The sequence below is a fragment of the Lissotriton helveticus genome, chromosome 3_1 (genome assembly GCF_964261635.1).
Source record: "Lissotriton helveticus chromosome 3_1, aLisHel1.1, whole genome shotgun sequence".
Classification (NCBI taxonomy): domain Eukaryota; kingdom Metazoa; phylum Chordata; class Amphibia; order Caudata; family Salamandridae; genus Lissotriton; species Lissotriton helveticus.
The window spans coordinates 424,844,552-424,859,128 of NC_136061.1; positions in this window are offsets into that span (position 1 = coordinate 424,844,552).

Here is a 14,577-nt window from a genome sequence, read left to right on the forward strand (position 1 = left end):
GAGAGAGCGAAGTAAGGGAACAGAGGGTAAGGGAAGTAAAGCAGGGGGACTCAAAGAAGTTGAATGTGGTAGGAGAGTGAAGGAAAGAGGAGTAAACATGTAGGATAAGAATAAGTGAGGGAAGCAGAGTAAGGAAACAGGAGTGAGGTAGGGTGAGAGAATAGTAGTGAGGTTAAAGCAAAGGGTGATGACAAACTACATTTTTTTAGTCACACTTACCATATAATTAATGTAAATTTAATTACATGTTTTTACTACACATTGTATCTGTGAAAGAGAGAAGAAAAAATAAGTTACAATTAGTAAAATATATATTTTAAAATAGAAGAGACAGGTCAAGAGTTTAAAAAACATAAAAGTGTACTAAGAAATAAAGTAAGAGTGAAGGACACAGAAAGGGAAATAAACTAATGTAGAAGGACAAAAAGAGGGAAAAAGAAATAGAAGGAGAGCAAATTACTAAGAGTAAGGCAGATACATTCGGTGACAGAGAGGAAGAGAAGAAGAGAGAAATGAACTGAAGGTAAGAAAGATACTAAAAGAATGTGAGTTAGCAAAACTAAATCAGGAAAGAGGAGTAAGTAAAAAAGGAATGACTGAGAGGGAAAGGAGTCTGATTGAGGATGCATTTACAAGAATGAGGAATGGAAGATGACTGAGAGTGAGTGAAGGGGAGTCACAGAGTGAAGGGATGAAGGGAGAGAGGATAATATAGAAGGATTGAGGGAAAAGGAGTGAGTGAAGTGGAGTACAATGAGTGAGGAAAGGAAAATGAGTAAGAGAGCAAAAGAAGGAAAGATAGGGGAAGAGGACTAAAGCAGTGGTACTGAGAGAATGTGATTCGGTGATGAAAGTAAAGAGAAGGACACTGAAAGATAGGAAATGAGGGGTAGTAATGGAACCGGACTAAAAGAAATGGGGTGAAGAACGATGAGAGAGGAGCAGTGAAGTTGTTGTAAGTGAAATGATAGAAGGTAGATAAACACAAGTAAGCATATCACAAGGAGAGTGAGGGACTGAGGACATAGAGGTAGTGAACGGAAAATAGAGAGAAGAGGTCAAAAGAAAGGAGCAAAGAAAGATAAGTGAGGGAGAGTGGGTGAGTTATAGTGACAGAGTGCGACAAAAGAGGTGAGTGAGTAAAGAGGAATTACTTAAAGAGCAAAGGAGGAAAAGACGGAAAAAGGAAGTAAAGCAGAGAGACTGAAAGCTGAAAAGTGGTGCAAGGGAGAGAGGGGATGCAGATAGTTGAAATGGAAATGAGGGGTTGTGAAAGAAGTGGAGTAAACGAATGGGGGTGAAACAGAGTGAGAGAAAGGCAGTGTGAGTAAGTAAAGAGAGCTGAAAGAGTGGAAAAAGGAAAGTGAGTGTAAGACAATGGGAATACAATATAAATTACACAATACAAACTATAGAATAATTTGTACAACATGTTAGATAGTTTATTTTTGCTGTTCTCAGAACATATTGAATTTCACTAAAAACAGTGAATTCAAACTATTCATCATATAACAGCGGGAAAAAAAACACAATCTAAAAGATTGTGTTTAAAAAAAAACATATAAACTTACAAATCACATATGTACACTAATCTTTGATTTACTTACTTTTCCTTTAAGCCAAATAGTACATCACGAAGGTCCTTTTCGTTGGAAAGTACTCTGCTGTTCTCTAAAACTTCCATTTCATCGACTTTCTACAAGAAAAGCTCCAAGAACATCTGAAATATTTTTCAATGTTTTCATTTCCTCCTTGTGTTCAGTCATGACTTTTTGCTCAATCCTTCACTTTTCCTTAAGGCCAAATAGTGTCAGATGTATCAGTATGTTTTCAAATTACTCAAAACAAACTCTGAAATTACCGTTTTCCCGACGTTCTGAAAGAAAAGCTCATAGAACATTTTCACAATGTTTAAATATTCATATTTCCATCTCTGGCTCACTCATATTCAACATTTCCTATAATACTGATATCACTTACTATGAGATCCACTTACAGTACTTATATGACAACTCAATTTTTTATATTATCTTGATCACTTTTACTCTGAATATAATTTTAAACAGTAAACTAACTTTTATTAACTGCTCCCGTCTTCATAGGCCAATTACCTTTACTTAAATTTTGGTTCTAAAAACACTAGGTATGAATTTTTTTAAGTCAAAAGGCAAACGTTGTTTGAAAGTCAAATGAGTATAATTACACAGCTGCCACCCTTTTTGACATTTTAAATAGCATGTGTAATGCCCTGATGTTGTTGAAGGACCATCATGATAAATAATAGCTACAGTTGCAAAGGTTCTTCCTGAAATTGATAACTGAGAAGCCACAACATTTTTAATAGAAGTTGTCAATTTAGTTCCATCAGGTCTACATCGTTGGAACATCAAAATGACATATTGACCATAAGTTTGTATAAATAATGTGGACAGCATTGCACACTTACATTGGGTACACACCATATTGTGATCAGCTGCTTTAACTAGATTATTAAAAGACACTGATTTGCAGTCTGGTAAAGTCAAATATATAAATCTTTCAGTGTCTATTCTAGTACTACTTGATAAAATACAATTGTCACAGTCATGCTGCCATTGATAAGAAAGGCCAAAAAGATTTTCTACATCTACACCTTCATCTTCCAATACACCAAACATATACATTAAAAATTCCTGACAATCCTGCTGAATATTCTGTGAAAATTGATTTTGACCAGAACATATGTCTAAAAGATTTCGAATTTCTGAAACACTTTCTATTTTTGCTCTATCACTGCTACATTTCTCAAACACAGAATTCAATAAACAGCTGAATGTTTGATCCCGATTTTCAACAATCTGTTCTTGTAGATTTTGAAGAATAAAAACAACATTAAACACTACATTAGCATAGCAGTTGACACCAGAACTGTTTTCAAACTGGAATCCAACAACATATTCAACATAATCCTTTTTCTTTCTGCTTACAATTACAGTTTCATCTACTTTTTGTCTTTTTGCTACTACCTCACTGCAATTATTCTCATTTCTTCTTTTTCGGCCTACCACACGTTTTTCAAACAGAGGATATTGAGGCAAATGTGGAGCATACTCTCTTCTTAACCTATTGTATTCTTTAACACAATCTAGATCTGCACAAATCTTTGTCTCATCACACTCAATCACGTACAATCCTGATAAAGTTCTGACTCGTGATAATGCCACATATGCCATACCCTCTTCAAACACAGAACTTCCAATGTTCACCAAAGCACTATCTACACTTAAACCTTGAGATTTATGAATTGTGACCGCATATGCCAAACAAACAGGAAACTGTTTTCGGCGAACATATAAGTCTTTTACAAGCAAAAATCTAGCAGAACAACAACTGATTTGTTGTACTTCCTCAATGCCATCAAATTTAATTTTTAAAAATTCAATTCCATCTCTATTTCTGTAATTCAGAAATTCAACAACATGACCCATTGATCCATTTACCAGACCTCTATCAACATTTAAATTCCTTCTCAAAATGATACGACAATTTAAACACACATTCAGAGTCTTTTCAAAACCAGCAGTTTTAGATATACTCTTCTCTAATGAATCCAATTTTGATTTCAAATTTTCTGACAAAATAATTGTTGCTCCCATATGCTCTATTTTATCTATAGCTTCCAGTTTCACAATCTCTTCATTTTCTAACTTTAACATTTTGTTGTTGAAGATGGAACATTCTTGCAGAGTTGGCATCAAACATATCCCAGATTTGTTCTCAGTAATTTTCTTAAAAATATTCTCTGGAAGAATGTTTTCATTTGGATACAAATTTGAAATTAATCGTGCATGTAATGCTTCTTTCCCATGCTCACTTACTTTTCCGATTCTTACATCTTGTAGAATATTTTTATAATCTTCATCCTTTGCCTGTCGCATATTTTGAAGTAGTTCTGCATATTTGAAATTTAACCATATATTAACGCTTCCAATGCTTCCTAGGCACTTCCTGGTATCTTCATGCGTGAACATTTTAAACACTGGTTGTCCTTTCACTGGAGTCAACTGCAGTAGATCTCCAAAAACAATAATGTGTTTCCCTCCAAATAACACATCATACTTTGTTCTAAGGATTTCTTGCATTCTCAAATGCACAAAAGCAAGCTTTAGATTTGAGACCATGCTTACTTCATCAATGATAAGAAGTTTCATTTTCTTCAGGACTCTGGAAACTTCAGAACAAGCATCTCCAGATAGCTTGTGGTATTGCAATTTATTATCATGCTCAACTGGTAGCATCAGTAAACGATGTAAAGTAATCCCTTTAATGTTATGTGCTGCCAGCCCAGTTGGAGCGGTAACAACACAAGACAGCGGTGATTCAGTCCTTTTCTGCAGATAAGTTGCAATTGCTTTAATCAGAAAACTTTTTCCAGTTCCCGCTTCTCCACTCACATACAGTCAGACAGGCTTAAATGATATACATGAGCACTCTTTTTTCTCATGACTGAATCCATGTTCAACCTGTTCTGTGACTTCGTCATATATCTGTTTCTGCTCAACGTTTAGTTGTTTCACCAAATCTTCTAAGTTAACTACATCCTCTTGAGCTTGTTCCATAGCTCTTTCCACCTCATCCATGGCAGTGGCAGCTTCATTTTGGATAATTGGTCCTCCCAGTGGATCCTGACTCAATGAAATAGAACTCTGACTGTCTTGAGAACTGTCTCTAGCAATCTCTACAGCAATTGTGGCTTCTTGCTCTATTTCTTCGTTCAACATTTGCAGATAATTTGGAAAAACAGGACATTCTATGGTATCCTTGGTTGCATTAAAAGAATCTTCGTAACAGAGAAAATCTCCAAGTAGTTCCTCTTCTGTACGCCATGGCTTAAAGAGTTGCAAAAGAGATAAATAGTAAAATTCCCTTTTATCTGGAGATTCGCAACTCAATTTTCGATGATTAATCAAATGGCCTTTTCTCTGCTTCACTAGACATCCTTCACACCCAATGACAGCATATATTCCATTATTGATATCTTCTGTGATGTTCCTCTTATAACTATAGTTTTGCAGAACTTCATACAAACAACTGTTCTCAAGATGACTACTTCTATTTGGATAGTATGTATCCAACATGTTTGTCTTCAAAATATCTGTACTGTCTGGTTCTTTCTCCGCCAAATACTCAATTTCTTGTACAGATTTCAAAACTCGGTTTCGTGTTGCAGCAAGACCTAGACTCGCCCAAATGATTGTTCGAGATTTCGCATACAGACTTGCTGATGATAACCGATCAGAACATTCATATGCTCCAATTTCTCGATGCGACAACATCTTCAGACTGGAACTGTATAATTTTTTACTTATACTCTTTTCATGTGAAATGTCCTCCCACATTTCCTTCAGTTCTGTCTTTTCTTTTTTTGTGATGTAAGACGTCACATATCGAGCCACAGCAATAGAGTTGTCAGCAACGAACTGAATATCCATGTTAGCATTCCACCCATCGTTTCTTTTTAAATTGTATGTATTTTTTGGTGATTTCCTCATCACAGTATGTCGCAGAGAAGACATCAAATTATTTACTCTTCCTTTAGAAATCACTGGTTGTGGAAACCCAAATCGACATTTTGTGTAGAACTTGTCCTTGTTTCTGAATTTTCGACGACAGTACTTTCCACAACGATGGTATTGAAAGCGTAAAACTTGGTGCCTTAAACTGTTTTCTTCGGTAGTTTTCGGAACAGCACATGTTGAATACTCTTCAATGAAGCTCATCACTGTCTCATCCGAATCTGTTCCAAATTTGGGTGCATCTTTAATCCACAACAACATATGTTTGTGAGGAGCACCTCTCGCTTGATACTCCTTTCTCCAAAAGAAATCCAAAACCTTTCCAAGGGGAGGATTTTTTATGTTGGTAATAAAAGACATCATAGCTTCAAATCTATGATTGAAATATCTGCATACATTCACTGGATCCAAAGAACACAGTTCTCCAGGTGTTTTGAATTCTATATTTTGTATGTTTGTGTTTGCCTCTTGTAGAAATTGAAGTAAGTCGTCCCATGCATACTCAGCACAGCTAAGAGTGAGGAACCATGTAGGAGTTCCTAAGTTTCTTAGCATACATTTAAATTCCCCATGACGACGGAACCAATACTCGTTTGTACCACGTTGACATGCCATGAGATTGATTAGCTGAGATTCCAAAATAATGTCTTGCAGATTGACTTTCTCCATAAAGTCACTCGCCGAAACATTTTGCAGATGTGGTCCACTTTTCAGTATATGGTTCACTGCATAAGAAAGCCCAGACAAGTCACTTTCATACAGTAGATGAAACAAATACAGAATGCATTGACGAAACCTTGGATCTTCAGCATATAATCTTAAAGTCCGGTATTCAGATGCAGGAATTTGAAGTGGTCGATCATCATATCGTCCACCTTGACCTGTTGGAAATAACTGTGGAAAACAACGAGCTTCCAAACTTTCTTCCCATACACTAATGGGACTTCCTTTTGCTGCTTTCATTTGAAACAAGTCAATTGCATTCCCCATTACTTCTTTGGAATGCAAAGGATGAACAGTATAATGTTCATATATTTCTTCACTTCTAGACACATCAACTTTTTCAATTTGGCCGGCTGAACAATCACTGTCTTCTTCTGGAACTGTTTCCTCTGCACCAACACATACATGTTTGTAGTACTCATTGTTTTTGACCAAATACAACGTTGCCTTTTTGACTTTCCTAACATCCACTAAATCTTGTCAGATTTTCTTACTCTTTGTCGGAACCCCATTAATTAGAATAACCAGAGGTTCCTCTTCCACTTTTTCTACACCAATTGTATCAATATTTTTCTTGAAATCTAGAGGCAAATAAACAACTCTTCCCTTTAATCCTCTCTGTAAATCTGAAGGGGGCAATTTCCCTATCTTAGGCTCCATGCGAACAATAGCCGGAAAAGGATGCACACATTGAATCAGAATAGACTCATAGGTATTTAAATCCATCAATTCAGAAGGAATGTCTACCAACTCCAGATTATTATGAACAGCTCTAGCAGGCATTCTGTTTTCATTTAATTTATTATAACAATATTTACAAATACGTTGATCAGAACCCAAATCAAAACAATTTTCTACCAACAAATAAGTTGCAAAATCCTTCCACTCATTATTATTTACCTTTTCAATTTTTACATATAAATCAACTAATCTAGTCTGATGCTTATAATGAGTTCGTCGACAACACACACAACTAAAATTTGGCCTTTCATTTGATTTCACCTTAAACTTGGAAATTTCCTGGTCAAACTTTTCTGTACTTGAAATCTGTAAATTGTCTTCCACGTTACCTTCTATTACTGTGTCAATTTCTACACTGTCCTCTTTTTCACCAAAGTAACTTAACTCAATTTCTTCACAAATGTTCTTCACATCTAATTCAGTTCCATGCAAAAGAGCACTGTTTAACTGTTTAAGCTTAAGTGCTGGACTTTATGCATAATACAACATTCTCACTAATTTCCTCATTTTAGTATGATGCACTGCTAACATCCTAAAATGATGAAAAACACTCTGACATACTTTTCTAGAAAGACAAGCCAGTGAATGCCCATGCAAACCTGTGTTTTCTCTCACTCTGCAAGGATCTAAGTCTTCATTTTCTGTTTTAGACTTTTCGTACTATATGTCCGTAAGAAATTACAAAGCAAATCGATTGAATCCTGTCGCACACTACAAATACTACTACACTTCCAAGTGTACACAGGACCCTTAGTACGTCTCCCTAAAACTTCATCAGCTAACACCTCCTCTGCATCTCTAGACACAAGTTTCTCTTTTTCAATCGGACAACCGTCTTTCACCTCATATGCTCGACCACTGGTGTCAACTGCATGCACCAAAACATTCTCCTGGAAGTAACTCTCCTCATTAAAAAATGTCTCACAACTTGAACTATGAATCCATTCTCCAGAAAAACTTTACAAAAATTAGTCCGATTAATTATTCTTTTGCATCTACTGTTTGATTTGAAAACATCAATTGCCTTGTTAAGTGTCCTAATTCTATTGATTACTAAAATAAATAATTTTTTCTTAACTTCAAAAGCCTGATCAACAATCTTCTCTACACTTTTCTTTTTCTTGTAAAAAGCAGCTCTCTGTTTACCTTTCTTAATATTTTTTAACAAATGTAAAACTAACCTATTGCGAAACATTCGTCTACGAATGTCCTTAAATTGGTTTTGCCTTCTATTCCGATACATACTGTTCTCTCCTGCTCCAGTATTAACATTTTGGGGGGGCCTCTCCTTCTTTTTCAAATTTGATCTCTCTTTCTGTATATTCACATTTCCATTAACATTTTTTTTGGATCTACATATGTTTTGGTGTTTTTTGAGGTATTTGTTGTAGGGGAGTGCTTTAATTTCGTTGCTGTTTTAGATTTTTTCCGCTTGGCATCTTTCCTTCTCCTCTGCCTTGAGGGCATATTTCCTTACTATTGAAATCTTGATTTCAATCTGTGGTAAACAAAAAAAATAACACATATAGACCACTATAACCAAACAACAAAGCAATGACAATAAGCAAACGATAAAAACACTAGTTTACAACATATCTAAGTTTATACCACAGCAACTATGTAACTAGGAGTAAGACAGAGAAAAAGAGCTAGAGGAAGTAACACAAAGAGACAGAGAGAGTCAGACAAAGAAACAGGTAGAGGGAGTAAAACATAGAGAAGAGGATGTAAAAGAGACTAAAACAGAGAGAGGCTGTAAAAGGGAGAGAGAGAGAGTAAGTTTGAGAGAGGGTGTAAGAAGAAGTAAATCAGAGAGAGGATGTAACAAGGAGTAAGTCAGACAGAGGGTGTAACACGAAGAGAGGAAGAGAATAAAAAAGTCAGAAAGGATGTAATAGGGAGAGGGAGTAAGTCAAAGAAAGGGAGAAAGGGAGTAAGTCAGAAAAAGGGTGTAACAGGGTGGAAGACAGGGTAAGGGTGTAAGAGGATGTAAGATAGAGAAAGGGTGTTAGAAGGGGAGAGGATGTAAAAGAGACTAAAACAGAGAGAGGCTGTAAAAGGGAGAGAGAGAGAGTAAGTTTGAGAGAGGGTGTAAGAAGAAGTAAATCAGAGAGAGGATGTAACAAGGAGTAAGTCAGACAGAGGGTGTAACACGAAGAGAGGAAGAGAATAAAAAAGTCAGAAAGGATGTAATAGGGAGAGGGAGTAAGTCAAAGAAAGGGAGAAAGGGAGTAAGTCAGAAAAAGGGTGTAACAGGGTGGAAGACAGGGAAAGGGTGTAAGAGGATGTAAGACAGAGAGAGGGTGTTAGAAGGGGAGAGGATATAAAAGAGACTAAAACAGAGAGAGGCTGTAAAAGGGAGAGAGAGAGAGTAAGTTTGAGAGAGGGTGTAACCAGAAGTAAATCAGAGAGAGGATGTAACAAGGAGTAAGTCAGACAGAGGGTGTAACACGAAGAGAGGAAGAGAATAAAAAAGTCAGAAAGGATGTAATAGGGAGAGGGAGTAAATCAAAGAAAGGGCGAAAGGGAGTAAGTCAGAAAAAGGGTGTAACAGGGTGGAAGACAGGGAAAGGGTGTAAGAGGATGTAAGACAGAGAGAGGGTGTTAGAAGGGGAGAGGATGTAAAAGAGACTAAAACAGAGAGAGGCTGTAAAAGGGAGAGAGAGAGAGTAAGTTTGAGAGAGGGTGTAAGAGGAAGTAAATCAGAGAGAGGATGTAACAAGGAGTAAGTCAGACAGAGGGTGTAATAGGAAGAGAGGACGAGAATAAAAAAGTCAGAACGAGGGAGAAAGGGTGTAAAACAGACAAAAGGTGTAATAGGGAGTAAGTCTGAGAGAGAATGTTACAAAGAGAAAGGTTGTAAGATGGAGTAAATCAGTAAGAAGATGTAAGAGAAAGTATGACTTACAAATTGCTGTAAAAAAGAGAGAGAGGGAATAAATTAGAGACAGGGTGTAAGAGAAAGTAAGTCAAAGAGAGAGTGTAAGAGAGTGTAACATAGAGTCAGGATGTAAAAAGGAATAAGTCAGAGAGAGGGTGTTAGAAGGGGACAGGTGGAAACATAGAGTAGGTCAGGAAGAGAATATAATAGAGACTAATACATTGTTGATAATGCTTCGTAAAGAAATGTTGGTGCATAAAGGAATTGTATTTTCTAAATGAGTGAGGTTTCAGTAGTGTAATGAAATGCTTATACATATGACCTGTGCTCTGTTTTGTAAATGTTATTTAAAAAAAAATTCGGGCCCATGAATTGGTTTTACATTATTGACAAGGATTAGATAGTATCTGCATGATTAAAAAAATATATTAGTACATTTCACAATCATGTCACCTGTGTTTCCTCAGATTAGTAAACAGATTGTGCAGATGAGGTAAGGCCTGTCCAGGGGGTGCAGAGGAGGTAAGTCCTGTGTCCAAGAGTGCTGTGGACAGGCCTCACCTCCTCTGACCCCTAGACAAGCCTCACCAGTCCGTGTCCCCTGGACAGGCCTCAATCTATTGGGTAAAACAGATAGTAACAGGATGCAAATGAGGTGAGACCTGACCAGGAGTACAGATGAGGTCAAGCCTGTCCTGGGGAGCAGAGGTGTTGAGGCCTGTGTCTAAGAGGGCAGTGGAATGGACTTCATGAAGCTTCTCTCCCACTACACTCTTGAACACAGGCCTCATCTCCTCTACACCCGTGGACAAGCCTCACCTCATCTGCAACCCTGAACAGGCCTCACCTCATCTGCACCCCTGCACATTCCTCACCTCATCTACACCCCTGGACAGGCCTCACCTCATCTGCACCCTGTTACCATCTATTATACCCAATAGATTGACGCCTGTCCAGGGGGCACGGAGGAGGTGAGGCTTGTCCAAGTGTCAGAGGAGGTGAGTCCTCTCCACTGCACTCTTGGATACAGGCCTCACCTCCTCTGCACCCCTGGACATGCCCCACCTCATCTGCACAATCTACTTCCTAATCTGAGGAAACACAGGTGACATGATTGTGAAAGGTTCAAATATATCTATTTAATCTTGCACTATTTATTCCTTCTCAAAAATGTAAAAGCTATTCATTTGCCCCAAAATCGTTTTTCCAATAACATTTAAGAAACAGAGCGCTCGTCCTATGTACAAGCATTCCATTTCACTAGTGAAACATTACTATTTTACAAAATACAATTATTCCTCTACCTTGCAAATGTTGATATCAAGCATTATCAAAAAACATTACACAAACCAACAAGAAAGAAGCTCAATCTGCTTCCTAATCTGAGGTAACACAGGTGACATCATTGTGAAAGCTTCACATATTTTTATTTAATCATGCAGACACTATTTATTCCTTCTCAAAAATGTAAAAGCCATTCATTTGCCCCAAAATCGTTTTTTAAATAACATTTAAGAAACAGTGCGCAGATCCTATGTACAAGCATTCATGTTCACTAGTGAAACATTACTATTTTACAAAATACAATTCCTCTATCTTGCAAATGTTCATACCAAGCTTTATCAAAAACATGACACAAACCAACCAGAAAGAAGCTCAATCTGCTTCCTAATCTGAGGTAACACAGGTGACATGATTGTGAAAGGTTCAAATATATTTATTTAATCATGCAGACACTATTTATTCCTTCTCAAAAATGTAAAAGCCATTCATTTGCCCCAAAATCGTTTAGACCGCAGGTCCTATGTACTAGCATTCAATTTCACTACTGAAACCTTACTATTTCACAAAATACAATTCCTCTATCTTGCAAATGTTGATACCAAGCATTATCAAAAAACATGACACAAACCAAAAAGAAAGAAGCTCAATCTGCTTCCTAATCTGAGGTAACACAGATGACATGAGTGTGAAAGGTTCAAATATATTTATTTAATCATGCAGATACTATTTATTCCTTCTCAAAAATATAAAAGCCATTGATTTGCCCCAAAATCGTTTTTTAAATAACATTTTAGAAACAGAGCGCAGGTCCTATGTACAAGCATTCAATGTCACTACTGAAACCTCACTATTTCACAAAATACAAATCCTCTATCTTGCAAATTTTCATACCAATCATTATCAAAAAACATGACACAAACCAACAAGAAAGAAGCTCAATGTGCTTCCTAATCTGAGATAACACAGGTGACATCATTGTGAAAGGTTCAAATATATTTCTTTAATCATGTAGACACTATTTATTCCTTCTCAAAAATGTAAACTCCATTCATTTTCCCCCAAATCGTTTTTCACATCACATTTAAGAAACACAGCACAGGTCCTATGTACAAGCATTCCATGTCACTACTGAAACTTCACAATTTTACAAAATACATTTTCTCTATGCAGCAAAAACTTTTTACCAAGCATTATCACAAAACATGACACAAAGCAACATTAAAAAACCACATTTTGCCTCCAAATCTTCTCCATAGAGTATACAAGTCTCTATCTATATTAAATGAATCATACTCACCTTTAGAAATGCTTTGGGAGATTGAGAACAGTGTCAGACACACACACCAATATTGCTTTAGCAGAGCAAAAGGTATGCACTCCAGGCACTGCAACCATGAATGGCACAGAAAACCTCTAATTCTACACACATATCCCTCATGTTAACCAATTAAAACTCTTCCCTCTCTATTTTCAAACCAACACCCTTCACCCCCTCAGCCCTTTCTACCTGTTACCATAGCAACTCCCTCCTCACTGAGCTCTCAGGGTTAAAAGTTTATTCTACAATGTTGCAAATTAACTCAGCAAGGATGTTTGACCTCTCAATATACCAGCTTATCCGGTGCAATGTTTCTTTAAATGACTTTTTCTTAATCATACAAATTACTTCTTTCACAGAACAGAACCATGCACCCTAACTTTCAGTTTTTAACTATCTGAATCCACCAATCATTGCTTGTGATTCAAGAGCACTGAAACTCCACAGTTTTTTTTACAAACTCCTACTGTTCCAACTGCCATTTCATTCCCACACTTCATCTGACTGCACCAGAACCTCCTCTCACCATGTATTCTGTCTGGATTCTTGGACATAGCTACATCCACTGGGCTCAAAGGTATGCAGCTATCAGAAATTTTCACAACCATGATTTACCAAATGTAGACATCAAGTGGATTGGCCAAAGAGGATTGAGATGTCATCAATTGATACCATTGGTGAAAACCTTTTATCATCTGCCACACCCTGACCTCATAATTTTGCACTGTGGTGGAAATGACCTAGGCACTTTGACTGGGGTAGGTCTGGAAATGCTTTTAAAGGACACCTTTGGGCAATTGATGACACTTTTTCCACAAACTGCTTTGGTATATTCCAATATATGCCAAAGACAGAAATGGAAGTGGTCCAACCAATTTTGTCCACAATTTGAGAAAGCACGGAAACATGTGAATAAATCTGTTTCTGCTTACATGAGAGACTATGGAATGGGTTCAATATACAACAATAACTTGCGTTACAACATGCAAGATATCTACAGAGGAGATGGTGTGCACTTCTCAGATGAGGGGAATAGAATATTCCTCCTAAATTTAAGACTGTGCATTGGAACCTACTTGTAGGTACCTAAATCAGCCACAGAACCCAAAAGCTCTTTTCAGGGTTACCCTACCTCTGATCACTCAAAATGATTACTTTACTCTAACTTTTTTCACTGTTTTTCACCATAGGACGCTCGCCGGTACGCTTTCCGGTGCGCTCCCCGGTACGCTTCCCGGTGCGCGTACCGGGCACTCACCACGCGAAAATGTAAAAAAAATAAAAATTTTGGGGGCCTTCATGGGCCTCCTAAGCACCCCTCAGAAAACCTAGGGGGTCAGGGAGTGTCTACCGTGCCCCCTTTTACCCATTCCCAAACGTTGTTTATCCTCCATCTTGTGTCTCAATTCTTCCGAAACACAAGATGGAGGACTCCCGTAGCGCTGCCGGTGCGCGCACCGGTAAGCGCTCCCCAAACATTTTTGAAAGTTAATTTACATAAAAACCACTGGAGAGACTTTCACCAAATATAGAATAGGCCCTACTACATACCAGTCCCTATCATTTTCCCAAATTTGGTGGAATTCCATTGAGCCATTTGGGCTGTAGCCCTGTCTAAATATCCTGAGGTAAATGACATGACAAATACACATATGAAAGTGTTAGAAATTACAACCAATTAAAATGTTACTTTCGTTTTGTATTTTTGTGTGCTGACATTTGATTGGTTATGTACATGAATACATATGAAAAATGAGAGAGAAACACGGCCATTTTGACTAGTATTACCTGAGGTACATTTCTAAAGGATATTCACAGAAAACTTCAACTGCTTTCTGAAAGGTAAGTTGCTAATTTGTGAGGGGAACTATGTTGTGCACTTTAAGTTAATTTAGAAAAACGTTTTCTGTTAGTTATTTACTGTCCCTCTGTTATAGTTATAGATTGAGATAGGCTTCCTTGTTATAGTTATGGATTGAGTTAGGCTTCTCTGGTATAATTATGAATTTACTTAGGCTTCATCACATGCACTTTTTTATATTTCTACTTCCTGCCTGATACCATACACTGCCCAA